General features: G+C 44.0%; 1 protein-coding gene across 2 annotated transcripts in view; it reads right to left on the bottom strand.

Annotated features, from left to right (window-relative positions):
- The window catches only part of CSMD1 (CUB and Sushi multiple domains 1), a 1,941,062-nt gene that overhangs the window by 720,243 nt on the left and 1,194,372 nt on the right, over positions 1–26,447 (bottom strand). The window contains exon 1 of one of the 2 annotated variants that reach the window (XM_032328947.1): positions 2,546–2,679. The exons of the other annotated variant lie outside the window; for it this stretch is intronic. The gene's annotated coding sequence lies outside the window, so the exon portion shown is untranslated. Of the gene's footprint in view, positions 1–2,545; positions 2,680–26,447 lie in introns of those variants that run through there. 2 annotated transcript variants of the gene reach the window in all.

Here is a 26,447-nt window from a genome sequence, read left to right as displayed (position 1 = left end):
TGATATTTTTAGCATATGTGTTTTTTAGGACATTGTCAAAACTGTTTTCCCCTTCATCATGGGGTAAGATGAGTCTTGAGCTGTACACGGTCCCGTGATTGGGACTGGTATGTGTGAGTTTGCTCCTTCCGGCCACTCTAGAAAAGATGCATAATCACCTTACTGGTACGTAAAGCAAGTTTATGTATCACACATTTCTGGCACAGTCTTAGCAATGGTAGGGCTTGTCCTAAGCTTTCCCAATAATTTTGCTTAAAAAGTATTCTCATGAATATTAATCTAACATAAAATCACACAGGCTTTAGGAAACGTGGACCGTAGAGATACTAAATGCATTCTTTTTCACGGGACCGACTTGGCATTTTGTTGCTGTTGGTTAATCATTCCAAGCAAATTAACCCATCTATTCCCTTGGACAGTTACATTCCCTTGGGGTGAGAACATTTAAAATCTACTCTCCTAGCAACTTTCAAGTAAATCATATTGTCTTGCTAACTACAGTCCTTATGTTGTGTACTGGTCTTCAGAAATTATTCATTCTATCATTACAAGGTTAGACCCTTTGACCAACCTCTCCCCAGGTTCCCGTCCCCCAGGCTCTGATGACCACCATTCGATCTGTTTCAGAGTTTGGCTTTTCTCTATTTCCACATAAAAGTGAGATCAACGGTATTTCCCTTCCTGTGTCTGGCTTACTGGGCTCAAGACAATGTTTTCAGGTTCATCATTTCGTGGTCTTATGGGAGACAGAGCCATTCATGCACCCAGGATCGTGATGTGTGTGCTTGACGTGGAATCGGTAGCATTTCTCCCATTTTACAGATGAGGAACTAAGCCTCTAGACAGGGAGTAGGGCTCTGGACTTAGCATACAGTCCTTAACAGGTATATTTGCCTAATGAATGTTGACTAGTGAGTTGACGGACTTTTAGATTTTTGAGAACACACATCAGTGCAAGTCTGTGGGACTCTGGGAATAGGTCAAAGACAAACTATATCCCAATTTACAACCCCTTTGCCCACGGAGCCAAATTCCAGCTGCTTCTTGAAAAGGTACAGGAGCTCAGGTGACAGGTGAGTCGGGGTGACCTCAGAGGACTTGCTGCCAGACAAACTTCAAGCCAGCCTCCTTGTTCAGTCAGGCAGGTCATGTTGCTCTGCCCTCGCACCGAGCAAGGGTTACCGACCTCCATCCCTCTTCCCCATTAGCTGACCTTCCTGCGGGTAGGATTCAACATCTCATTTAAGCCGTTTAACTCAAGAAGCACCCTTGGGATTGGGAGTCTCTTTCTAGGCTGACAGTGGAGGGAAGGCCACAGGAGAATTTCCTAGTGTTGCAAGCGGCAGGACCTCCTTCCCCGCAGGGCGGAGTGCTGCCGCACTGCATGTCGGCGGGTACCGTCCTCACGCACACTGCGTATGTGTATCCACACGCACTGCCTGCCTGTGCAGCAGACGTGTGTATGAATCTACGCATTTCACTTTATCCACGGAGAGCCTGCTCGGTTCCTAGAGCGTTTCACACGTCTGTTATGTGCGGCGGGAGGGTAACAGCGCAGGAGGCCGAGTGGCTTCTTTGCCAGCTATGGACACCGCACCTAAAGAACACGGCTGCGTTTATACCAGGAATGGCATTTGTTCCGACAGTCAGTGTGGATTAGCAGAGTGGAAGCCACGCATCAACCATACATGGTTCCTTATTAATAACTACGCAGTTAAACTGATTAAGAATCAATGAACACATATGTTTACTCTTGTCATTTTCCCATAAGCTTTTAAAAATCCGCAGAGACGACAGGGAGACTCTCCCCCCTTGAAGGCAATTATTCAACTTAATTTAAATCTTCGCTGTGGCTCTACCCTGTAAGTCAGTAACAGATACACCGCAGTCAAATACTGGTCTGTAGCTACGATCGTCTCGAAAAGAACTGAAATATTATTTAAAGAAAGCTGTGCCGAATTGGATATAAGTATCTCTTAACTATTATATTTAAAAAACATTCACTTTAAAAATATTGATGAGTCCGAGACAGGCAAGAAGGCGGAGCAGCGGACGGAGACGACGTCAGGTCGCGGGAGATCACTACTCGGTCGTCACGCCGTCCGGACGCCCGCAAGCCCCGCAGGAGACGGAGCAGGAGACGAGCAGCGACTCCGGGAACAGAACATCCGCCGCTTTCTGGAGGCGGAGGCCGGAGTCCGGACCCCGGGAAGGGCGACCGCGGGGGAGGGGCGGCTCCCGGCAAGCGGCGGGGCGGCGGAGCACAGAACCGGAGCTTCTAGCAGTCGGCTCCACGGACGGATGTCGCCCCAGAGGCTAAGCGGGGGGGAGCCCTAGCGGGGACAGCGCGGTCTCGGTCCCGCGGGGTCGCAGAAGGACCGGGGTGTCCGGGTGCGGCCGAGCTCGCAGGGATGGAGGCGGGAAAGCCGAGGCAGAGACGGAGCCAGGACTGAGCGCTCCGCTGGGGCTCACCTTACACCGCGATCCGTGGCACAGGTGGGGGCTGTGCAAGGACTCCGAGAGGGGCCGACCCGGGGACACTCACCTTCCTGCTCTGGGAGAAGCAGCGCGGCTGGAATCGGCCGGGCTTGGAGACTCCACACGGGGCCGCGCCAGAGACAGAGACGCTCGGTCACAGCCGGGGGAGCCGGGAGCGCGGCCGGAGACCAGGGAGACCGGAGGGACTGACGGCTCATCCCCGAGGCTGCACTGAGGAGCGACCCCAGCTCTCGGCTCCTCCGGGGGAGACTGTGGGCCGCCATCTTCCTTCCCGTCCTCCGGACTCTACGGAGAGCGCGCAGGGAACAAAAGCCCCGAGTGCGAACGGAGCAGGTGACGTAGCCCCGCCTCCGGCAAAGACACGTGAGAATCCCGGCAACAGCGCCTCCTGCAGGACATCGGCCAGACCGTCCAGCCCGACCGAGCTCACGGATCAAGGAGAACAGAGGAACTCCGCGGGGAAAGCAACGCGAACAGTTCATGGCTTTTTCCCATGAGCCTTTAGTCTCGCAAAGGTAAATTTTCTTAAATTTTATTGTTTTCTTATTCTATTTTTTTACATTTCCTCTTTTAATGTTTTTTAACTAGTTTATCTTAACAAGACCTTTCTAAAAAAGTCTTTTTAAACCTTCATTGTTATAGTCATATTTTATCCCTTTGTTGTATTTAATCTTATTTTTTATATACATATACGTGGGTTCTTTCCTAAAAAATAAATTGGGATACAATTTTTTCTAACAGATCAAAATATACCCTAATCTAGCACATGGCTTTGTTCTAATCTCCAGCCTGAACACATTCCCTCCTTTTTTTTTTTTCTTTTTCTAACCGACTTATCTTATCAATTCCTTTTTTAGAATTCTTTTTAAAATTTTCATCTTTACAGTCATATTCCATCTCTTCATCATATTTACCCTTATTTTTGTGTGTATATCTATAAGTTTTTCTTCCTTTAAAATTTTGGGAGGTGGTTTCTTCTAAGAGACCAAAATGCACCCAAAATCAAGTGGGTGGCTAATATATAGATAGATAGATAGATAGATATTTCTCTCTCTATATATATATATAGAGAGAGAGAGAGACAGACTAAAGAAGCTGAGCAAAAGAGAGACAAACAACTACTGGACCACAAGGGAAGAATTCAAGAGATAAGAGCTACCAGAAGACGCAACAATGTTAGAATAATTGGGATTCCAGAAAGAGAAGAAAGAGAGACGGGGCAAAAGGTATATTGGAACAAATTATAATACAGAATTTCCCTAATATGGCAAAGGAAACAAGCATCAAAATCCAGGGGACACAGAGAATCTCCCCCAAAATCAATAAAAATAGGTCCACACCTCGTCATCTGATAATAAAACTTACAAGTCTTAGTGACTAAGAGAAAATCCTGAAAGCAGCTCAGAACAAGAAGTCTGTAACATACAATGGTAGAAATATCTGATAGGCAGCAGACTTATCCACAGAGACCTGGCAGGCCAGAAAGAACTGGTATGATATATTAGAGCAGTAAATGAGAAAAATATGCACCCAAGAATACTATATCCAGCTAGGCTATCATTGAAAATAGAAGGAGAGATTAAAAAGCTTCCAGGACAAACAAAAATTAAAAGAATTTGCAAACACCAAACAGTCCTACAGGAAATATTGAAAGGGGTCCTTTAACCAAAGAGAGAACCTAAAAGTAGTAGACCAGAAAGGAACAGAGACCATATACAGTAACAGTCACCTTACAAGCAATACAATAGCACTAAATTCATATCTTTCAATAGTTACCCTGAATGTAAATGGGCTCAATTCCACAATCAAAATACACAAAGGATCAGAATAGATAAAAAAACAAAACCCATCAATATGCTATCTACAAGAAACTCATTTTAGACCCATAGACACCTCCAGATTGAAAGTGAGGGGGTGGTTTGGGGTGCCTAGGTGGCTCAGTGGGTTAAGCCACTGTCTTCAGCTCAGGTCATGATCTCAGGGTCCTGGGATCGAGTCCCGCATCGGGCTCTCTGCTCAGTAGGGAGCCTGCTTCCTCCTCTCTCTCTCTGCCTGCCTCCCTGCCTACTTGTAATCTCTCTTGACCAAATAAATAAATAAAACCTTTTTAAAAAAAAAGAATCTTTAAAAAAAAAAAAAGAAAAAGAAAGTGATGGAGTGGAAAACAATTTATGATGCAAATGGACATCAAAAAAAAAATCTGGGGTGGCAATCCTTATATCAGATCAGTTAGATTTTAAGACAAAGACTATAGTAAGAAATGAGGAAGGACACTATATCACCCTTAAAGAGTCTGTCCAACAAGAAGATCTAACAATTTTAAATATCTATTCCCCTAACATGGGAGCAGCCAACTATATAAATCAATTAATATCAAAATCAAAGAAACATAACAATAATAATACAATAACGGTTGGGGACTTTAACACCCTTATCACTGAAATAGAGAGATCATCCAAGCAAAAGATCAACAAGGAAATAAAGGCCTTACATGACACACTGGAGCATGGACATCACAGATATATTCAGAACATTCCATCCCAAAACAACAGAATACACATTCTTCTCTAGTGCACATGGAACATTCTCCAGAATAGAACACATCCTTGGTCACAAGTCAGGTCTCTACTGGTACCAAAAGATAGGGATCATTCCCTGCATATTTTCAGACCATGATGCTCTGAAGCTAGACCTCAATAACAAGAGGAAGTTTGGAAAGAACCCAAATACATGGAGACTAAAGAACATCCTCCTAAAGAATGAATGGGTCAACCAGGAAATTAAAGAAGAATTGAAAAAATTTATGGAAACAAATGAAAATGAAAGCACAACTGTTCAAAACTGTGGGAAACAGCAAAGGTGGTCCTGAGAGGAAAGTATATAAGGATACAAGCCTTTCTTAAGAAACAAAAATGGTCTCAATACACAACCTAACCCTATACCTAAAGGAGCTGGAGAAAGAACAGCAAAGAAAGCCTAAACCTTGTAGGAGAAGAAAAATCATAACGATCAAGCAAAAATCAATGAAATAGAAACCAAAAGAACAGTAGAACAGATCAACAAAACTAGGAGCTGGGTTTCTTTGAAAGAATTAATAATATTGATAAACCCCTGCCCAGACTTATCAAAAAGAAAAGATAAAGGACCCAAATAAATAAAATCATGAATGAAAGAGGAGAGATCACAACCAACACTAAAGAAATACAATTATAAAAACATATTACGAGCAACTATACGCCAGCAAATTTGACAATCTGGAAGAAATGGATGCATTCCTAGAGACAGATAAACTACCAAAACTGAACCAGGAAGACATAGAAAACCCAAACAGACCCATAACCAGTAAGGAGATTAAAGCAGTCATCAAAAATCTCCCAACAAACAAGAATCCAAGACCAGATGGCTTACCAGAAGAATTCTACCAAAGATTTAAAGAAGAATTAATACCTATTCTCCTGAAACTGTTCCAAAAAATAGAAATGGAAGGAAAACTTTCAAACTCATTTTATGAAGCCAGCCTTACCTTGATCCCAAAACCAGACAAAGATCCCACCAAAAAGGAGAATTACAGACAAATATCCTTGATGAACACAGATGCAAAAATTCTCACCAAAATACTAGCCAATAGGATCCAACAGTACATTAAAAAGATTATTCACCACTGCCAAGTGGGATTTATTCCAGGGCTGCAAGTTTGGTTCAACATCCACAAATCAATCCATGTGATACAATACATTAATAAAAGAAAGAACAAGAACCATATGATACTCTCAATAGATGCTGGAAAAGCATTTGACAAAGTACAGCATACTTTCTTGATCAAAACTCTTCACAGTGTAGGGATAGGTACATACCTCAGTATCATCAAAGTCATGTATGAAAAAACAACAGCAAATATCATTCTCAATGGGGAAAAACTGAGAGTATTTCCCTAAGGTCAGGAACACAGCAGGGATGTCTACTATCACGACTGCTATTCAACAGAGTACTAGAAACCCTAACCTCAGCAATCAGACAACAATAAAAACAAAAGGTATCGTAATTGGCAAAGAAGAAATCAAACTCTCACTCTTTGCAGATGATACAGTACTCTATGTGGAAAACTCAAAAGCCTCTACTCCAAAACTGCTAGAACTCAGGGGCACCTGGGTAGCTCAGTGGTTTAAGCTTCTGCCTTCAGCTCCAGTCATGATCTCAGGGTCCTGGATCAAGCCCCGAGTCAGACTCTCTCTTCAGCAGAGAGCCTGCTTCCCACTCTCTCTCTGCTTGCCTCTCTGCCTACTTGTGATCTCATTCTCTGTCAAATAAATAAATAAAAATCTTTAAAAAATAAAAACTGCTAGAACTCAGACAGGAATTCAGTTAAGTGTCAGGATTTAAAATCAATGCACAGAAATCAGTTGCATTTCTATATACCAGCAAAAAGACAGAAGAAAAAGAAATTAGAGTTGATCCCATTTACAGTGGCACCCAAATCCATAAGATACACAGGAATAAACCTAACCAAAGAGGTAAAGAATCTGTACTCAGAAAACTAGAAAGTACTCATGAAAGAAATTGAGGAAGACACAAAGAAATGGAAAAATGTTCCATGCTCATGGATTGGAAGAATAAATATTGTGAAAATATCTATACTACCTAAAGCAATCTATGCATTTAATGCAATATCTATCAAATACCATCAATTTTTTTTCAAAGAAATGGAACAAATAATCCTAAAATTTATATAGAACCAGAAAACACCCTGAATAGCCAGAGGAATGTTGAAAAAGAAAGCCAAAGTTGGTGGCATCACAATTCCGGACTTCAAACTCTATTACAAAGCTGTCATCATCAAGACAGCATGGTACTGGCACAAAAACAGACACATAGATCAATGGAACAGAATAGAGAGCCCAGAAATGGACCCTCTACTCTATGGCCAACTAATCTTCAACGAAGCAGGAAAGAATGTCCAATGGAAAAAAGACAGCCTCTTCAATAAATGGTGCTGGGAAAATTGGACAGCCACATGCAGAAAAATGAAATTGGACCATTTCCTTATACCACACACGAAAATAGACTCAAAATGGATGAAGGATCTCAATGTGAGACACGAATCCATCAAAATTCTTAAGGAGAACACAGGCAGCAACTTCTTCGACCTCAGCCGCAGCACCTTCTTCCTGGAGATATTGTCAAAGGCAAGGGAAGCAAGGGCAAAAATGAACTATTGGGACTTCATCAGTATCAAAAGTTTTTGCACAGCAAAGGAAACAGTTAACAAAACCAAAAGACAAGAGACAGAATGGTAGAAGATATTTGCAAATGACATATCAGATAAAGGGCTAGTATCCAAAATCTATAAAGAACCTATCAAACTCTGCACCCAAAGAACAAATAATCCAATCAAGAAATGGGCAGAAGACATGAACAGACATTTCTGTGAAGAAGACATCCAGATGGTAAACAGACACATGAAGAAGGGCTCCTTATCACTTGGCATCAGGGAAATACAAATCAAAACCACAATGAGGTACCACCTCACACCAGTCAGAATGGCTAAAATCAACAAGTCAGGAAATGACAGATGCTGGCGAGGATGCGGAGAAAGGGGAACCCTCCTACACTCTTGGTGGGAATGCAAGCTGGTGCAGCCACTCTGGAAAACAGCATGGAGGTTCCTCAAAAAGTTGAAAATAGAGCTACCCTCTGATCCAGCAATTGCACTACTCAGTATTTACCTTAAAGATACAAATGTAGTGATCTGCAGGGGCACATGCTCCCCAGTGTTTATAGCAGCAGTGTCCACAATAGCCAAACTATGGAAAGAACCTAGATGTCCATCAACAGATGAATGGATAAAGAAGATGTGGTATATATACACAATGGAATACTATGCAGCCATCAAAAGAAATGAAATCTTGCCATTTGCGACAACATGGATGGAACTAGAGGGTTTTATGCTGAGCAAGATAAGTCAATTATAGAAAGACAATTATGATCTCCCTGATATGAGGAATTTGAGAGGCAACGTGGGGGGGGTTGGGGGATAGGGAAGGGAAAAATGAAACAAGATGGGATTGGAAGGGAGACAAACCATAAGAGACTCTTAATCTCCTGAAACAAAGTGAGGGTTGCTTTGGGGTTGGGGGTACGCAGAAGGTGGTTGGGTGTTGGACGTTCGAGAAGGTATGTGCTATGGTGAGTGCTGTGAAGTGTGTAAGCCTGATGATTCACAGACCTGTACTCCTGGGGCAAATAAAACATTACATGTTAATAAAAATAATTAGTTAAAAACAAAAGCATTCACTGATACAACAGCATATTCTAGAGAGATTCAGCTTGTAGTGATATCCTGAACTATTGCTTCTGCCACAGGTAATAAGTAAATAGTCGATAAACAAACAAACAAACAAACAAAATTTCTTAAAATATTAAAAGATTATGAACCATGAGAGACTGTGGACTCCAGCAAACAAACTGAGGTTTCAGAGGGGAGGTGACTGGGAATGGGCGAGCCTGGTGGTGGGCATTAAGGAGGACACGGACTGCAGGGAGCACTGGGTGTTCTACACGAACAATGGATCATGGAACGCCGCATCAGAAACTAATGACGTCCTGTAGGGTGACTAACATGACATCATTAAAATAAATAAATAAATAAATAAATAACAACTCCTCCAAAGGAAAAATAAATAAATGAATGAATAATTAAAATTAGTTACTACAATCCATCTATTGTTCTAAGTGTTTTCCTATACAGGTGTAGACAAAGCGTGTGCCAATTTACTTAGTATTTGCAAACCTCCTTTTTCTAAGAAAGCATTTATATCACTGCATTCATACACATACTTTCTCGATTTTATGTACTCCCCCACTGAAGGAATATTCCTTTACTTATGGACCAATGCCCCAGGGTAGCTCTTTGATATTATTTCTGCTAGCTTAATACATTTTATAATAAAACACATTAAAAGGATTTGAATCAGTGCTTTTAATTCCTTAGGATCAACTCCTAGAAGTAGAATTTATGGGTCAAAAAAGATGTACTTCCCCAAGGCCTTTTTTGTAGGCACGTCATAAAATTGTCCTTTAAAAAAATAAGCTTAGGAAAGAAGCCTTTCAAAAGTATGCTCTGAATTTAACCTACGACCTCTTTACTTTTTTTATTTTACATGCAGTGCCATTGCCCTTTCTTGGTGAACTCGGTGCCCAAACAGCTTGTTACTCTTTGGTTATTCCTCTGTTCTTTCTCTCATCCGCCCTGCGACCTACCACATCTGTCTCTACTTGGACATCCAAAGCTTCCTGGAGGCACTGCATGCGCCGTATCAGCACGAGGCCCCTCGGACAGGATTCCCTACTACATCTGTCTACGTATTCCTTCTTTCCGTTCCTTTTATTTATTTATTTATTGGACAGACAGAGATCACAAGGAGGCAGAGAGGCAGGCAGAGAGAGAGGGGGAAACAGGGTCCCTGCTGAGCAGAGAGCCGGATGCGGGGCTCAATCCCGGGACCCTGAGATCATGACCTGAGCCGAAGGCAGAGGCTTTAACCCACTGCGCCACCCAGGTGCCCCTCCTTCTTTTCCTTCCTAACGAGGAAATGCCTGGAATCATTGAGAGGCTCTTAACACACAGAACAGCCATCATGGAGGAAGACAGGAATCACATTTGGAATGTGTTTTTGTGGGTTTTTTCCCCTGTTGTGACTGACTGATCTTCACAAAACCATAACTTCCTGTCCCTGTGGCTGTGACCCCTACTCTTCCGCATCTGCTACAAAACCTGTGTGTAATTCCATTTTTCTTTACATTTTCTTAACCAGGCCATATTTACCAGCTCTGTAACAACGGAAAAACAAAACAAAACAAACAAACAAACAAAGACCACGAACTGCAGTGCAAATCATTTTTTAGTATCAGACATATTTCTCAGGAGGAAAATGATTGTTTTCAGATTGCCACGTGAGTGTCCTGTTGTGGTGGGAGGTGAACAAACCTTTCCCCCGGCTTGTTCACGGGGAGTGCACGTATGTGTGTGTCTATGGGGACACTGGGCCACTAGGATATTGTATTCTTAGGAACTTGGGAGGTTCTCTCCCAATCATTTTGAAAAGACTTACTGGGACACGTGGGTGGCTCTGCCTCTAGCCCTGGTCATGACCCGGGGGCCTTGGGCAGGAGACCCCCATGGGACTCCCTGCTCAGTGGGGAACCTGCTTCTCCCTCTCTCCCTCCCTTCTTGTGCGCTCTCTCTCTCTCTCTCTCTCTGAAATAAATAAATAAAATCTTGAAAAACAAAACAAAACACAATTCTCTTTTGAAAAAAAAACCTACTATGCGCCAATTAGGACATGACTTGGTACATTTGGGGGCAAATAATGTCTGTTTCAGGGTCAGCTACTTCCTGTTTTCAAATCAGCTGCGTTTGGCTGCCCGGGGCCACCCCTGCCCGCGACCCCAGCAGGTGCTGCCTCGACCCCAGCAGGTGCTTCCGCGGCCCGCGTGTCCCTCTCCGCCCGCGGCCGCTCTCGCTGCGCACGAAGAACACGCGGGGATTCAGGCCGCGTTGCTTCGGGCTCTGCCCAGATCCGCGCAGGGGCGAGCTGGCATCCGTAGCGCTGGGACAGAGGAGACGAGGCTCTTTGTCGCTGCTGCTGGGGGAGGCCAGCGGGGCCGCGCCTCGTCACCAGCTTCCCCTTCCCAAGACTACTGCGTTTCTGCACTCGGCTCCTGTGGGCTCTCGAACAGGCCACCGCCAAGGCAGAAACACAGCAGCCCCCCGCGGCCCCCGGAGGCCCCGAGAGCTGAAGTGCGGGGACGCAGACATCGCCATCCCGAAGGTCTCCCGAGGGCTCGGCCGCGGTGGGGGACTGGGCGCGGAGCCCCGCTGGCCCCAGCTAAAGGGAGAGCGGACGCGGCCTCAGCGGCATCGAGTCCAGGATCACAACGACAGCATCGGGCACTTTCCCCTTCCAGGAAGTCCTCTGGGATCCCTTTTCTCTGCGAAAACGCATCGGTTGGGCAGATTCGCAGGTACCCTCTTGCTGTCCTTACTCGCCCACATTCAAAGCTGCCACAACCCTGATCTGACCCAGATATGAACAGGATAAAAATAGCCAGAAGGCAGCTCAACAAGCCGTGTAATATCCACTGGCATTCGGTAATTACAGCATTTATCCAATTCCCGGCTGGTGAGAACCTGTGCCCTCGTGTAGCGCACCCGGCGAGGCGCCCGAGTCCTGGCATCCCGCTCCTTCCCTGGACTCCTCATCTCCGCAGTCAGGACGAGGCCGATCTGTGTGAGAGCCCGGAACTCGGAATGAATGTTCCTTTTTCCTAATCCTTGTCTCCTTGGAAAGGAGAAAATATCTAATTCAAATTCATCCCACAAAACCGAAGGGTCCATAGAGGCCTGTGTCAGCCACGAATCACCGTCCACTGCTCCAGCCCCGGCGTGACCCACGCCCCTGCAGCCCGCCAGCCGCCCCTCCCGTGTCCTGCGCCTCCCCGGTTTGTCCCCAGAGCGTGCAGCTGGCCTGAGCCTTAGATGTCTTCTGTGTCCCTTGGGGACAAAACGGGACTTGCCTTACATTTTGCTAGCAAACACCAGATAAGTGCAATGTAAGCATTTTTGCAGTTTTCCTAGATTTCGGACTTACTGTTGACTCGCTCGTTGAGAGCAACAGCATCTTCACGGATCTACTCTCTGAAAGTGATGCCATGAGGACGGTGGCTGATGATGGAGGTAATAGTGAACCCAGAGTAAAGGATTCAAGTGTCGCCCCCGTTTCTATGCTTCGTCACAACGTAGTCACCAATTCCTCCACGCAGGGATTATTAACGTTGCGCGTAAAAACAAACCTGGGGATCTGGGAGGTTGAGTAATTTGCTGCAAACCTAAGAAGAGCCTGAGCCCGAATTCGAGCGGCGCGGCCTCTTCCCCTCGTCCTTACTGTGCGCTCGCTTTCCCGCCCGCGTCAGCGGCGATGCCCGAGCTCTGGCTGGTCTCCTAAGTACAGATTGACTCGGGCCACTCCACGACTCAAAATGTTCCCCGTCCATCCCCTGTTAGACCCTGAGGACAAATGCGCCCTCCCTAGCGTAACCTCGAAAAGCTTTGATCCCCCGGCCTCCCCTCCCCCTCCAACCTTAATTTTTTTCTGTCTCTTATCCATTGAGATGTGGGCCAAATGTCACCTTCCCTATAAATTCCTACAGATTCCCCCCATTAGAAAGGCATTTCTATGCCTTCCCCCAGCATCTGAGCTTTAGCGGAGCAAATGGTCCTCAGATGTTGTGCCACCGCGGATTGTTTGCGTGTCTGTCCTGTCCCCGGGACGCGACCATGACACAGCAGGAGAACATGCTGTCTGCTCCCTACATTTGCTGCCCCTCTGGGGTACCTACTGCGGGCTGCCGAGCACTGCCCACAGGGCCTGCGGAAGCTTCAACACATATGTATGTGTCTTTTGTGTATTCGAATCAGTATTAATCTTTCCTCTCCCTCGGAAGCTGTCAGAAGGCCAGTGTTTTCCGCATTAGCTTCATTAATCTTCAGTTCTGAATGGACTTCAAATTCTCACTTTCCTTTTGAACTATGGAACACATAGCTGGAGACTTCTGTACAAATCAATTTGACCAGTGCTAAGATTAAAAAGAATAACATCTTGATTTCTGCTAATTAGACTGAAATTTTAGCGGAAGGATTTCTAGGTACTGTTCTGATCAGCATAATATGGGGGGTACAGGGCCAATTTGTAAACGAGTGTTCATTTATTCACATAAAACTTAAGTCAAAAAGGGATTTGGGAGGTATGTATAAAACATTGTAAAACAAGTTAAAAACAAAAATTCACATCGTACACTGGAGGAGTCAAGGGAAAACAGGCGAAGATAAGACGAATCCAGGCGTGGAGCAGGGGACGAAGGGGTGCTCCCGCACATTCGGGTCTGACTCTTTCAGAGACAGAGCAGAAAAGCAAACGGGTTTATTTCAATGTGCACATCAACGGAAAACCAGCCACGTTGGAGGACAAAAGAAAAGAAGCATTAAGTGAATGATAATCCTGAAAAGGACACTGGTTGAGGTCATAGATGATATCACCAGTGGGATGCTAACTACGAGGAAAACTCTTAGAAGAAAAATTAGAAGAACTAACTTCTACAGGAGGATCTTACAATATTTCCTGATGTAGACTTCTGTGCTAATGTCAATGTAGAGTTCAGTACAAGCTCTGAGCAGTTGGGGGAGGGACGGACATGATGCCATCAAAATAGACTGCAGGGTGCCTGGGTGACTCAGATGGTTGGGTGTCTGCCTTCAGTTCAAGTCGTGACCCCAGGGTCCTGGGATCGAGCCCCTCATCGGGCTTCCTGCTCAGCTGGGAACCTGCTTCTCCCTCTCCCACTCCCCCTACTTATGTTCCCTCTCTAGCTGTGCCTCTGTCTGTGAAATAAATGAATAAAATCTTTATTTAAAAGATATAGTTATAAAGATTATATACAGCTATAGATATTGATATAGATACATCTACACACATTTATATAAACACAGATGTGTGTGTGTGTACACACACACGTAAGTACCTGTGTGTTTGCTTGTGCTATACACTTTGTTATTTAATTTTTGAAACTTGTCTTCCCTTATAGAATATGAGCTCCTTCAGAAAGGACGAATACCCAACTTTTGTAGCAACATGGACGGGACTGGAAGACATTATGCTGAGTGAAATAAGTCAAGCAGAGACAGTCAATTATCATATGGTTTCACTTATGTGTGGAGCATAACAAATAGCATGGAGGACATGGGGAGATGGAGAGGAGAAGGGAGTTGAGGGAAATTGGAAGGGGAGGTGAACCATGAGAGACTATGGACTCTGAAAAACAATCTGAGGGTTTTGAAGGGGCAGGGGGGGTGGGAGGTTGGGGGAACAGGTGGTGGGTACTAGAGAGGGCACAGATTGCATGGAGCACAGGGTGTGGTGCAAAAACAATGAATACTGTTACGCTGAAAATAAATTTAAAAGAATGAAAAAAAAAGAAAAAAAGAATACGAACTCCTTGAAGGCAGGATTTCAGTTTGAGTTTTGCTTAGGGATTCGTAGATGCTCAGTGTTCGTTGGATGAAGGAAAAGTCTTGCTCCTGCAATAGGTCAGCCAGTAGTGCCCCCTGGTGGCCGGTACCTGCAGGGCACTGCTAAGGTCCCAGGGCAGCTCTGAGCCCCGGAGACCTTGCCAATCCCTGCACTGTCCTTAACCAAAGGGAGACTTCCTCCTGGTGTCCTGCTCTTCTGAACAAAGATGGATTTGAGATGCTCTGCGAGCCCTAAAATCCTCTGTGCAGGAAGGCTTTATCTCCCGTGCTTGCTCCAGTCAACAGGAGAGAAGTGCCTTAAAGGATGGTTCTCAGAGTGAGGTTCCTTGCCACCTCCAACCCAAGTAGAATGTACACTTCTCCAGGGAACTTCTCTAAAATGCAAATTCCCTGGCGCTGTCCAGACCTGCAGCATCAGAACCTGACCATGTGGTAACGGAGGAGCGTTCCAGCTGACTCCTGGGGAAACTGAAGGGGAATCACTGGCCTGACACACTCTCTAGAAAAAGACTTGGAGACTCAATCTGGGACCAGCAAGAAATGACATCAGGATCAGTTAGGAACAGGGGCAGAAGGCACGAGAAAGGGGAGGTGACCATCTGTTCCACAGAAGGTGATGAATCTTCCTGTATTTCTTCAGCCGACATTTGCTATCTTGTCCTACTTCGACTTTCAGGTCAAAATACATCTGAAAGGGCTTCTTTCTCTTATTACCGCTTCTCTAATTAGGGTAGCATATGCAAACACCAGCTGCCTGAAATCACTTTGTAATAACGTAGGGACAGACACAAATAAATGAACACAACCCGTATGGATATCTTCCCACATCTACTCCGTTACAGAGTCCCTCTCCTTGTCATACTCCATCTCTGAGACCTTCTGGTCCCTGCCCCCCATTACTATATTCCTTGTGATTAAGGCCAGGTATGCAGACTCCCCAGAGTTCACCCCCTGAGGCTACAGATAGAGGAAAAGACACCATTACCCTGCCCAGCCCCCATTCCATATCTCCCCTTTCTGCCTCCCTCTGTCTTTAGGTTCTATCTAGACTGTAGCTCCCTGCAGCTCCAGACCTGTCCATGCCTTGACTTCCCAGTAGCCCCCTCCTCTGCTCAGGGTCTTTAGAAACGGGGTTAAATATAACTCCTTAGGATTAGGTATCCTGGAGTCTTGTTTTATGCTCTAAACACATTTCTCCTGATGGCTGTACGTGTTTATGATTTCGCATTGAACGTACAGTTGAGAAAATGTATTGCTTGTAGGCATTTATAAGAAAAGTAGGGCAGGAGTTCCTTGATAAGGAAGATGTTCTTTAAAAATGCTGATTCTGGGAGGACAATTAGGCTTCTTGTATCCCTTTGATTCCCAGCTCGTTTTCTGGGCTCATAGAAGCGCAGACACACCAGAATGTTTGCATGATCAACATTTTTATAACAAATTACCATTTTTATTCCCCTCCAAATGTAATACATGTTAAAAGACTCTCCAAATCTAGCTTTTGGAGATATAGAATGTTTTCATTGCTTCTTTTTGGTGAGATATTTGAGGGTACGTGCAGGAGCCCTGACAATACCCTTCCTAACATGACAACAAGCAAGAGCAGTATCTATCTGCTTGCGCTTTTAAAAAACCAGGCTTCGGGTTTTCTACGGACTTGTGAGTGTGTTCATTATTTAAAAATAGCAGCTGAGCTATAAATTGCAAGGATTCTCGGTAGGGAAACGGCTTCAAAAAATCTGTAATGGATGGATGCCAATTAGGAGCATAGGGAGAGATTGTTTAAATCGTCATTTTTTAAAAAGATTTTATATGTCTTAGAATAATCTTTTTATATTATTCACTGATTTCATTCCATACTTGATGTAAAATTACCTTAGTAAATGATCCATGCAAATTAGCAGTGAATTATGCTCTAATATCCAAAAGCAATTATGTTGGTGAATAAGTTGGTGTTTTAATAAAATATAAATGATGACAGGGTTAATATTTCAGTTACACGCATTTAGTTATACACATATGTCATGATATAACTTGGAATATGAAAAAACAGGCATAATAAGATTCTCTAATGCATATATGGGCAGAACATGGAAATATATTGAAATTATTTGACATATATCCTGAGCTAAGTCTTTGTGCTTATTCCAGAAAAAAGATTAATGTCCAGAAATTTTGACTAGTCAAATGTCAAGATATATTTAACAGAGAACAAGAAAAATAGTTGCTCAGATGTTCTTGAATATTTTGAGAGGTTTTTTTTTCCAAATCTTTAAATATTTGAAAGTTGAGATGTTTTTATTTCTTTATTTTATTTTTACCAAAACAATGTGAACTTCAAGAATTTCAAAATAAAAACGTCCTCCTTTTATTTTTGTGACAACCCTTCTTTGTATCATTTCAAACCCTCCTGCCTTACCACTCAGTATTAAATCATTAGGGTTGGTCTGATACAGAGCTGTGCCCTCCAGATAAACACCCATACGCACAAATCAAATATCAGAAGTTCAAAGTGAATGGCACCGTTTATCTCGCTGGGTAAGTACACCACGATTAATCAAATCAGCATCGTCTAGTCCCTTCTGACTCAGAACCACCACGGATGAAATGAAGCAATTACTTCGTAGGCCACAAATGAGGGCGCTAAAATAACAGTTGTTCGTCAGAATAAAATTTTGGAAGCACGGCACACAATCAAGAGGCTGCCTCTGGTCCTTAATTATCTCCTTTTAAGTACACGTGACAAACACTGCTGACTCACTAGTAAAAGTGGATTTCACAACTGTAATGGTTCCAAATTAGATCCCAAAGCCAGTATCAGAAACCATTCCATTAAGCCAATTTTCGTGGTAATGTCGAATTGCACTGGTACTAATTCACAAATCATAAAGTCATCTAATAATTTGCTAAAACTGACACCAAACTGGACCTTTTCCTGGCCACTAGAGGCTAGAAGGAAGCACTTTCCACGTTACTGACCATTTCGGTTGACAGCCGAAGTCTCCAGACCCGTGTGGAAGGTGACGGTGCTTTGCACATAAAGCCGATGTAATCTCTTTGGTGGCATTCTTATAGACAGATCAATCTAAAAGAAAGTAATTCAATCAGCTGGCCCGCGTGTTCTTCCTCAAAACAATTTCCTCAATAATTTTCTCTGTTTATTGGATATTTTGAGATTTGCAGAGAGTGGCAGGGGTTTAGGTGCCCCTAGAGAACTCCGATAAGATCGTAGGTTTCTAAATGTAAAAGAGGGGGCTTTAGAGATATTTGTCTACTTGCCCCGAAAATATCCATGACGATTCCTTTGACAACTTGGAATGCAGTATTTCATAAAGGAAATGTATTTTTTTTTATTTTATATAATTCTTTTTAAGATTTTATTTATTTGACAGACAGAGCGAGCACAAACAGGCAGAGAGGCAGGCAGAGGGACAGAGAGAAGCAGGCTCCCCGCCTAGCTAGGAACCTGATGCCGGGCCGGATCCCAGGACCCTGGGATCATGATCTGAACCAAAGGTAGATGCTTAACCACTGAGGTATCCAGGCACCCCTCATAAAGGAAATTTAAATCAAATCAAATCAAAAAGCAACAGATAGTTATGAACCTGTTGACTGTGTGGGGCGTGTGCTGTTCGGAGAAGGAAAAGACACAGCCTCAGCCCTGTGGCAGCTCCCAAGCTCAGGTGTTGAAACAAGTCAAAGCTCCTTATCATCTAACTCTCCAGAAGTAGGAGGTCGGTCAGGGAGCCGAAGTTTTGAAACTTAAGTGCACCTGCTAATTCCCGTCGGTTAGGACGCATAATGCCAACAAAGTGTTCATACGTGCATTTACTTTTTCATTCCCTCCGCGTTCAGTGTGGGTGAGATCGCGTTTGCATGGTAGTCCCGTCTCTCTTCTCGGCATGTTGTTCTGCGAGGTACGCTCCGTGGAATTAACCAGTCTTGCAGCGTCGCCAAGCCGACCGCGGGCTGCCCAGTCCAGGGGTTGCCCTCACACGGACTGTGGGGTGAGGGAAGGAGCCCCTTGGAGCATCTCGTGGCCCCGGAGTTAGGGTGTGTGATTGTGGACATGGTGAGATGGTCCGTCTGGCCATCTACTACCCACCGACAAGGAGACCTCCCCAGTACCCATCAACTTCCCTCCAGCCTCACAGGCAGGAAACTCTACACAGAAGTGGTTGTCATGCAATGGGCAGGGCAGGTGCTTGGGAGGAACCGTGCCTCCAACTGTGTCTCCATCCATGCCTCCATCCGTGCCTCCAACCGTGCCTCCATCGTATGCAGGTGGTAGCAGGGGCCTGCAGAGGCCGCGGTGTCGGGACACGACGTGATGGAGACTCGGTAGTGAATGTCCCCGTGAAATAGCTCATGTTTTGATCATTTTTCTCTCTGTTCTTCTTAGATCCATTTGCTCAGTGGTGTTCCCCGCTACATGTTCTCATCTAAAATCATTCTCTAATTTTAATAGACTCATTTATAAAAACTATAATCTCAAATACCAATTCCGTTAAAGAAAGGATAAGTAGTTTCAGAAGAAGGTGATAAGATAAGGAGACGTTTTGATATTTTAGGGTGTAATTGAAGAGTATCTGTCAATTAATCTATCTTTTTGTCTACTTATTATGTGTTTGGTAAGAGATACTGATAACTTGATAACTCGAACAACCAAATTAGAGAGCCATAAAGAACTCAGGGGTCATATAATCCCTTTTTTAATACCAGAAGAATCTGACACCAAGGAGGTTTGTATCGCATGAAAAGCAGATTTATAATGCGGTATGAGATAGAATAAGTCATCTGAATCCTAATTCACTGCTTGTTCTTAAGTTAAGGGCAATTATTTACTACCTTATATATTTTAATTCTAATTCTGCTTTTATTAAACTGCTGACCATTTTATTAAATGGCCAAAAAGGAAACATCAATAAGTAAAAGTTTTTTTTAAAGACTCCATTTATCCATTTGACAGAGAGAGATCACAAGCAGGCAGAGAGACAGGCAGAGAGAGGAGGAAGCAGGCTCTCCGCCGAGCAGAGAGCCCCACGCGGGGCTCGATCCCAGGACCCTGGGACCACGACCCGAGCCGACGGCAGAGGCTTTAACCCACTGAGCCACCCAGGCACCCCAATAAGTAAATTTTTTAATTAAAGATCATTATTAACTAAAACATAGTCCCCAAATATAGTATCTTGTTATACAAGAACCTTATTTCAGGGGCAGCAGTGACACATTAATACCACAACAACCCTAATGGAAGTAGGTGATTTTTTTTTAAAAGATTTTATTTATTTATTTGAGAGAGAAAGAGAGAGAGTGTGAGCAGCAGAGAGGGGGAGAAGGAGAAGCAGACTCCGGGCTGAATGGGGAGCGGCGCTCGATCCCGGGACCCCGAGCTCATGACCTGAGCCAAAGGCAGACACTTACCCAACTGAGCCACCCAGGCCACCCCTTATTATTTAATCATGGTAAAAACATGCGTAACATATGAGATCCATGCTCTAAACAAATGTTTAAGTGAACTGGAAAATGGTATTAATGACAGGCACATTATCGTACATTAAGTCTCTGGAGCTCTTTCCTCTAAAAGTTGATACCCATCTTGGGTCACACGGGTGGTTAGTGGGTTAAGCCTCAACTCTTGATTTTGCCTGAGGTCACGCTCTCAGGATCCTAAGTTCGAGCTGCACATCAGGCTCTGTGCTGGGCGTGGAGCCTGCTTAAGATGCACTCTCTCTCCCTCTGCCTCTGCCCCTCCCTCTGCTTCCCTGCTCTCTCGCTCAGAAATCATCATAATAATAACGATAAATAAATGAAAGAACAAATAAATAATAAAACTTTGTATCCATTGAACAGCAGCACCTTTGTTGCCTGTCACTCAGGTCCCTGGCAACCAGCATTCTGCTTTTGCCTAATTTTTGCCTAAATTTGTCCAAGTTTTGCCAAAGTTTTAGCATGTTTCCACTTGCTTTCTTTGTTTACCCCTCCCATCATCTCGTGCACGGGTAGGGGCCATCGTCAGACACTCTGATATCTTCTGTGAAGACAGCAGGGGCACAGAAGTAGTGGAGCCCACGCAGCTGAAAACCCTTGTGTCCCACAAAGTGACACATTAGAAATAACTGGGCTTATGGGACGAACAGATCTAGTGGCAGATGATTTAAATCCTGTGTAAGTCTGTCAGCAGAGCACCAGCATCACAGCCCTTTGTGCCCGGGGTTGGTATTGTGGCCAGTGTAGACAGGCAGGTCTGAGTGGCCACAGGCTGACACTGTAGGTACCACACACGTGCGAGAGTGACAGACAATCTGTGGCCAGCACAGGGCTGACACGCACTGAGACTGACCAGGACCCAGATCTCTAGCCAGTGGATGGCCCATCAGGCAGTGCCACCTAGCTGAGAGCCAGGACCAGGTCTGGGTGCTGAGAGTTAAACGGAGCGGCTGCCTTAGGAACTTGGAAAAGGAGGTAGGTTCCAACTGTGGAATGCCTCATAGGCTGTGACAAGGATTATTATTATTATTTAAAATTTTCTATTCCTTCTTGCTCTGGACAACACTGAAGGCAGTAGGAGGTATAGGTCATGAGCACACTGAAATTTCAGAAAGATTTCTCTGAGAAGCGTTGTTGAGCAGAAGGTGATGGAGGCAGGTGAGGAAGGGCAGCTGCGGCAGCTCTCCCCTGGGATGAGGAGAACTCGCACTGTGGTGGTGGCTGCGGCAGCTCTCCCTGGGATGTAGGAGAACTCGCACTGTGGTGGTGGCTGTTGAAGTGGGGGACAGCAGAGGGACGGAGGTGTACTTAGGAGGCAGAAATCAGTAAGGTCAGAGGTGGGCTGTGTGTGACGACGGAGAGAGTGAGCAGAGAAGGTGACTCTGGGCCCCTGGTTTGCATAACATGACACATGACGCCATTGCTTGCTGGGAGTGGACAGTGGAAGAGAACCAGGTCTTGAGCAAGAGCTGGAATGGGAAACGACAAGTCCTATCTTGGGCATGTTGGGGTGGAGGTATCTCTGAGATGTTTGAGGGGCAATGCCCCGTCAATAGTGGGTTCATTCTCGTGGTGATCAGAGGAGATTGAACAACACAGACAAAGATCTTGGAGTCATTTGGATGGACACACAGCAACTGAATCCACGGCTTGGATGACCCCCCAAGGAGAAGAAGAGGACAAGAGCTCATGCTTATGAAGGGACGGAGAGGGAGAAGTAGGGTGGTGAGAGTCTGTGATGGAAGCCAGAATGGAGGGAGTAATCAGAAGTACCCAAGCCCTGAGGCAGCCATGCTGGTGACCCGGGACTTAAACGGTGTCTTGGGGAGTAGGTAACTCACCATTGGGCTGTTAGCCTACTGGCAAGCTGTGGCTAGAGTAGAGGCAGTGGGGAGTTAGGATAGGAATCAGAAGCTTGACTTCATTCTACACACATTAAGCATAATGCTAATCATCCTCATTTTTGAGTTCAGAGTTTGCAGAATATTAGCCCATTTAATTACCAGTGAACTTAATTATAGCTCGACAGGAGAGATTTGAAAGAAAGGAAATGGTCATGGGTTGTAAAAAAGAACTATACACAATTTTACAAGATAAAGTTTTTTATAGATATTTGAATCTGAAAGCTGTAGATGAAACAGCCTCATGTTGATGCTACTTCATGTTCAAAATCAATTAAATTAGCAGAAAACCAGGATTCTCCCATGTTGTGGCCAATTCATGAATTTCAATTATTTTCTGATTGATTTGCAAGTGTCCACGTGAAAAACAAAATCATTATTAATCAAGCAGAGTGGCAGCTTATCAGAAGACGTTAATGCCAATTAAGATAATATTAATATCCATGAATATATGGGAAAACACTGATTTTCCAGGTAGTTACTTAAAGAAATAATTGTTTTAATAAGGCCACTTGGTAGTTCCAAATTATTATAAGCTTTCAGACAACTAAAAATCTCTATTATATTTATAAGGAAAATGGGGGCCTTATATGGGAAAGGTCGAAGCTCTCCCCCCACACACACACTGCTCACTGGTTTATTGTGACTGGGGGAGATCCCCCCCTCGATGTTCTTAAAGTACAGGCATAGAACTTGAATTTTTGGTACTTTGCATGCTTTAGAATGCTACTGTCCTGTTTTACACAAAGCAGGACTAGAATGCAACAGTATCATTCTATTTTAACAAATCGAAGCACTGTAGTTGGGAAAGGGGGGGGGGGGTAAGAATTCCTTCCATAGAATCATGAAGTCCTTGCACCATGAATTGAACATTATGATCGTTAGCCCAAGAAAAAAGAATGGGTCTTTGACTAAAATCTTAACTTCACACAGTGAGCCAAGTAGCTGGCCACCAAGTGGGAGGACCCTTTGGATGGATTCTTACTCCCCATACTCAGTTTTAAAGTGCTCCTTAAAATATTCCTGGGTGTCTGAAAAATTTTAGGATAGCAATTGGCTAAAAAATCACAAGAGTAAGCGACACTAGTGAAGATGCCATGAGTGGTGCAGGCCACCCTCCGCACCTCTCCAGCCCTCACTTGGCCTTGGAGACCGCCCAGGGACTCTTGCTCTGAGGCACACAGCAGGTTGAAGTTGAAGTTGAAGCTGAAGAAGAGGTTGGGAATTTCCTCCTTCCCAACAAAGAGCAATGGGAACAGCTATGTGCTTCCTCTTGCTCCTGACATCCAGGGGTTCATCCATTCATTCATTCACTGCAATCTATAAAGGGCCCCCTTGGATGACTTCAGTTCCCCCAGCCCCCACAGCAGGAGATGCAGCCACACCTCCAGATACAGAAGGGGCCGTCCAGCTAGACGATGACTTAGAGTCAGAAAGCGCCTTCACACCCACAGATTATTCTTGCTTTTAAAGATGTGTGTAAAGGGATGCTGAGGAATACAAACAACAAATGTACCTACAATTTTATTTCAGGCAACCCGGACAGTAACATACTGAGATAGATATTATTATGCCCATGTTGCACATGAGAAAATGGGGTCCGAGGGAGTTAGTGGCTGGGCTATGGACACGTGGTGCATGGATGTCATTTCAGATCTCACACTCAGACAGCCCGACTCCAAATCTAATTTAAGTTATACTCACTGTATATTACACTATCCCCGAAGCTGGGTAATAACAGGACACAGGCGTGCTAACGTTTGCTTTTTTTTTTTTTTAAGTAATGTATAAAACTGTAATAAGAAATGTGATACAGATCATGAAATACTACCATCCTATTTTACGAATGCATGTTAATACTCTAGTTTACAGATAATATTTTTAGTCTCTTCCTAGATAAAGTCATCTAACCAGAGATGCTGAATAACTCTGTAAGTCTTCCTCTAAAGAATGAAATGGTGAAAACTCAACGTAGCCTAGCGAGGCATTACAAGTTTGCTTAGTTAGTGTTTATTGCAAACGTTAAAATGGTCACAGTTAGTGGCAATGTGAGGATTTACAGAGCATCACGGAAGGCCCGTTATTAGCATATTAAGTGGAAGTATGCGAGAAATCCTTACTGTCATTTTAAGACACAAAAATCAAATTTCTGTGCCTTGTTACAAATCCCCGTCCATGATCAGAACTCGGATGTGCCTGGAGAAGAAATGCCGCCCACACGAAACCCCTTCAGGGAATAAATGCACATCTGTGTCACTTGGAGTTAGCAACTGGAGGCAGAAAGAGTCGTATCTATCTGTCGGTTTTTGATTTAAACGTGTGCTGCTGCTGCTGATGGTGACGGCAAGGTCCATGATGATTAACACGATTGAGCCAAGCACAGATTGTGTGTGTGTGTGTGAGACCATGTACTAACACATGGCAATACCAACCTATCAATAATAATACCCGTAACCTACCGAAGTTCCTCTAAGTCCATGAAATAGAGAGCTAATAGTTGTGACTTTTTTCTCAATTGAGCTGTTTTTCATCTTCCGATCTACATTTAAAACAACATTTTTGGTATAGTTGACACACAATGTTACATTAATAATAGGTGTACAACACAGTGATTCAAACTTCTTTATACATGTTGTGGCATCTTTGATGGAAAAATGGCAGCATCTCTTCATTTCAAGAATCATGGGCTTTGCTGATAATTACTAAGAAAAGTGAGTTTGGGTGTCAGAAAACATGAGGCCATGAATGGACCCAGAACGGTCAGAGCCCTGAGGAATGCACAGCACTAAGTAAAAGAAGCCAGTCTGAAAAGGCTACTTACAGGACGATTCCAAGTCTGTAAGATCCTAGAAAAGGCACAACTGTAGAGACAGGGGAGAGACCAGTGGTTGCCAGGAGCTCAGGTGGAGGGAGGGACCAATGGCGCACGGAGGGTTTTCAGGGCAGTGGCAAGAGTCTATAGGACACTGTACTTAGGAATTCATGCTGTTTTTTGTTTGTCCGGACCCACACGATTCATGACAACAAGAGCAAACCCTGATGTCAGTGACGAGCCTTGGATGATAATGGTGGGTGGACATCGGTTCACTGATGGTGACACGTGGCCCGCCTGCTGGGGACGTCGTGTGAGGGGCCTCTGGAGACGCGGGGGTAGGCAGCACATGGGAAACTTCCGTAAACCCCCTCTCAATTTTATTGTAAACCTAAAGCTATTCTAGAAGAATAACATTTTAAAAAATAACTTTAGAAATTGAGAGTTATTTGGGGGCACCTGGGTGGCTCAGTCACTGAAGGGTCTGCCGCCAGCTCAGGTCACAATCGCAGGGTCCTGAGATCGAGCCCTGAGTCGGGTGGAGAGTTAGCTTTCCCTCCCCCTCGGTCTCTGTGCGTGCTCTCCTGCTCTCTCTCTCGTTCTCATTCACTCTCAAACAAGTAAGTAAAATTAAAAAAAATAAATTTAGAGTGATTTTATCATGGAATTAACTAGCATGAGTAGAGGGGGAGTATTCAACAACAGGATCTAAATACCCAACGCTGTTCTGAGGACCATGGAACGCTATAGGGCATTCTCCACAGAACGTCTCGGGGGTTCCTGTGGGGTATGGTTTCCTTGTCTTACTTACATTAAGGAGTTTGTTGGCAATATCTGGAAGTCACTGTTTCACCATTGCATTGTTGTCTCCATTTTTCTGTAGTAGTAGAATGTTTAGTATTTTGTTTTCAGTGAAATTTACTGGCATCTTACCTTGTGTGACAGAATCATTGAGTCAAAGACATTTCCTAAGCAGCTACTTTGAAAAGCAAAGTATTATGTTGCTCATTTGTCTTCTGTCTGCGGTGACATTTCCCAAGTAATTGCATTGTATCAATCTTATGAACCCCACTAAAATGCATTCAGTCCATTTACCTAAATTTGGGAGAAGATTCATGTAATTTTGCCTTAAATACCTCTGCTAGAAAATTCATATGATGTTTAATTTCACTTTAATTCCAACATGAATGAAAGTGTCTAGTTGGGGTGATGTTTGAAATGTTAAACCTTGAAAGGCAAGGTAGATAAATACAATAAAAATGATGTTAAATTCTTAGGAACAGATGTAATGGAAATTGAGAGAGTTCATAATTTGAAATCCTAACTACATCCATGTTTAACCTGTAAATTAGAAGGGCTTTGGAATGCTACATAATCAGTAATGTTAATAAGTTATTAAGAACACTAGTTATATTAAAATTAAATATAATCATATGGTAATCTTTCCAAATGTTTTAGTTAGAATTCTATTGATATTCTCAGAATTACGTAACTATTCATCCCATACGAGACTTGTTTTAGAACTGGATTGGGTGAGGGGCACCTGGGTGGCTTAGTCCGTTAAATATCTGCCTTTGGCTCAAGTCATGATGCCAGGGTGCTGGGACTGAGTCCTGTGTCAGTGTTCCTGCTCAGTGGGGAGTCTGTTTCTCCCTCTCTCTCTGCC

Source organism: Mustela erminea, chromosome 21 (assembly GCF_009829155.1).
Source record: "Mustela erminea isolate mMusErm1 chromosome 21, mMusErm1.Pri, whole genome shotgun sequence".
In the NCBI taxonomy this organism is placed as follows: Eukaryota; Metazoa; Chordata; class Mammalia; order Carnivora; family Mustelidae; genus Mustela; species Mustela erminea.
The sequence above is the reverse complement of the archived record's forward strand: the minus strand, read 5'-3'. Positions and strand labels throughout refer to the sequence as shown.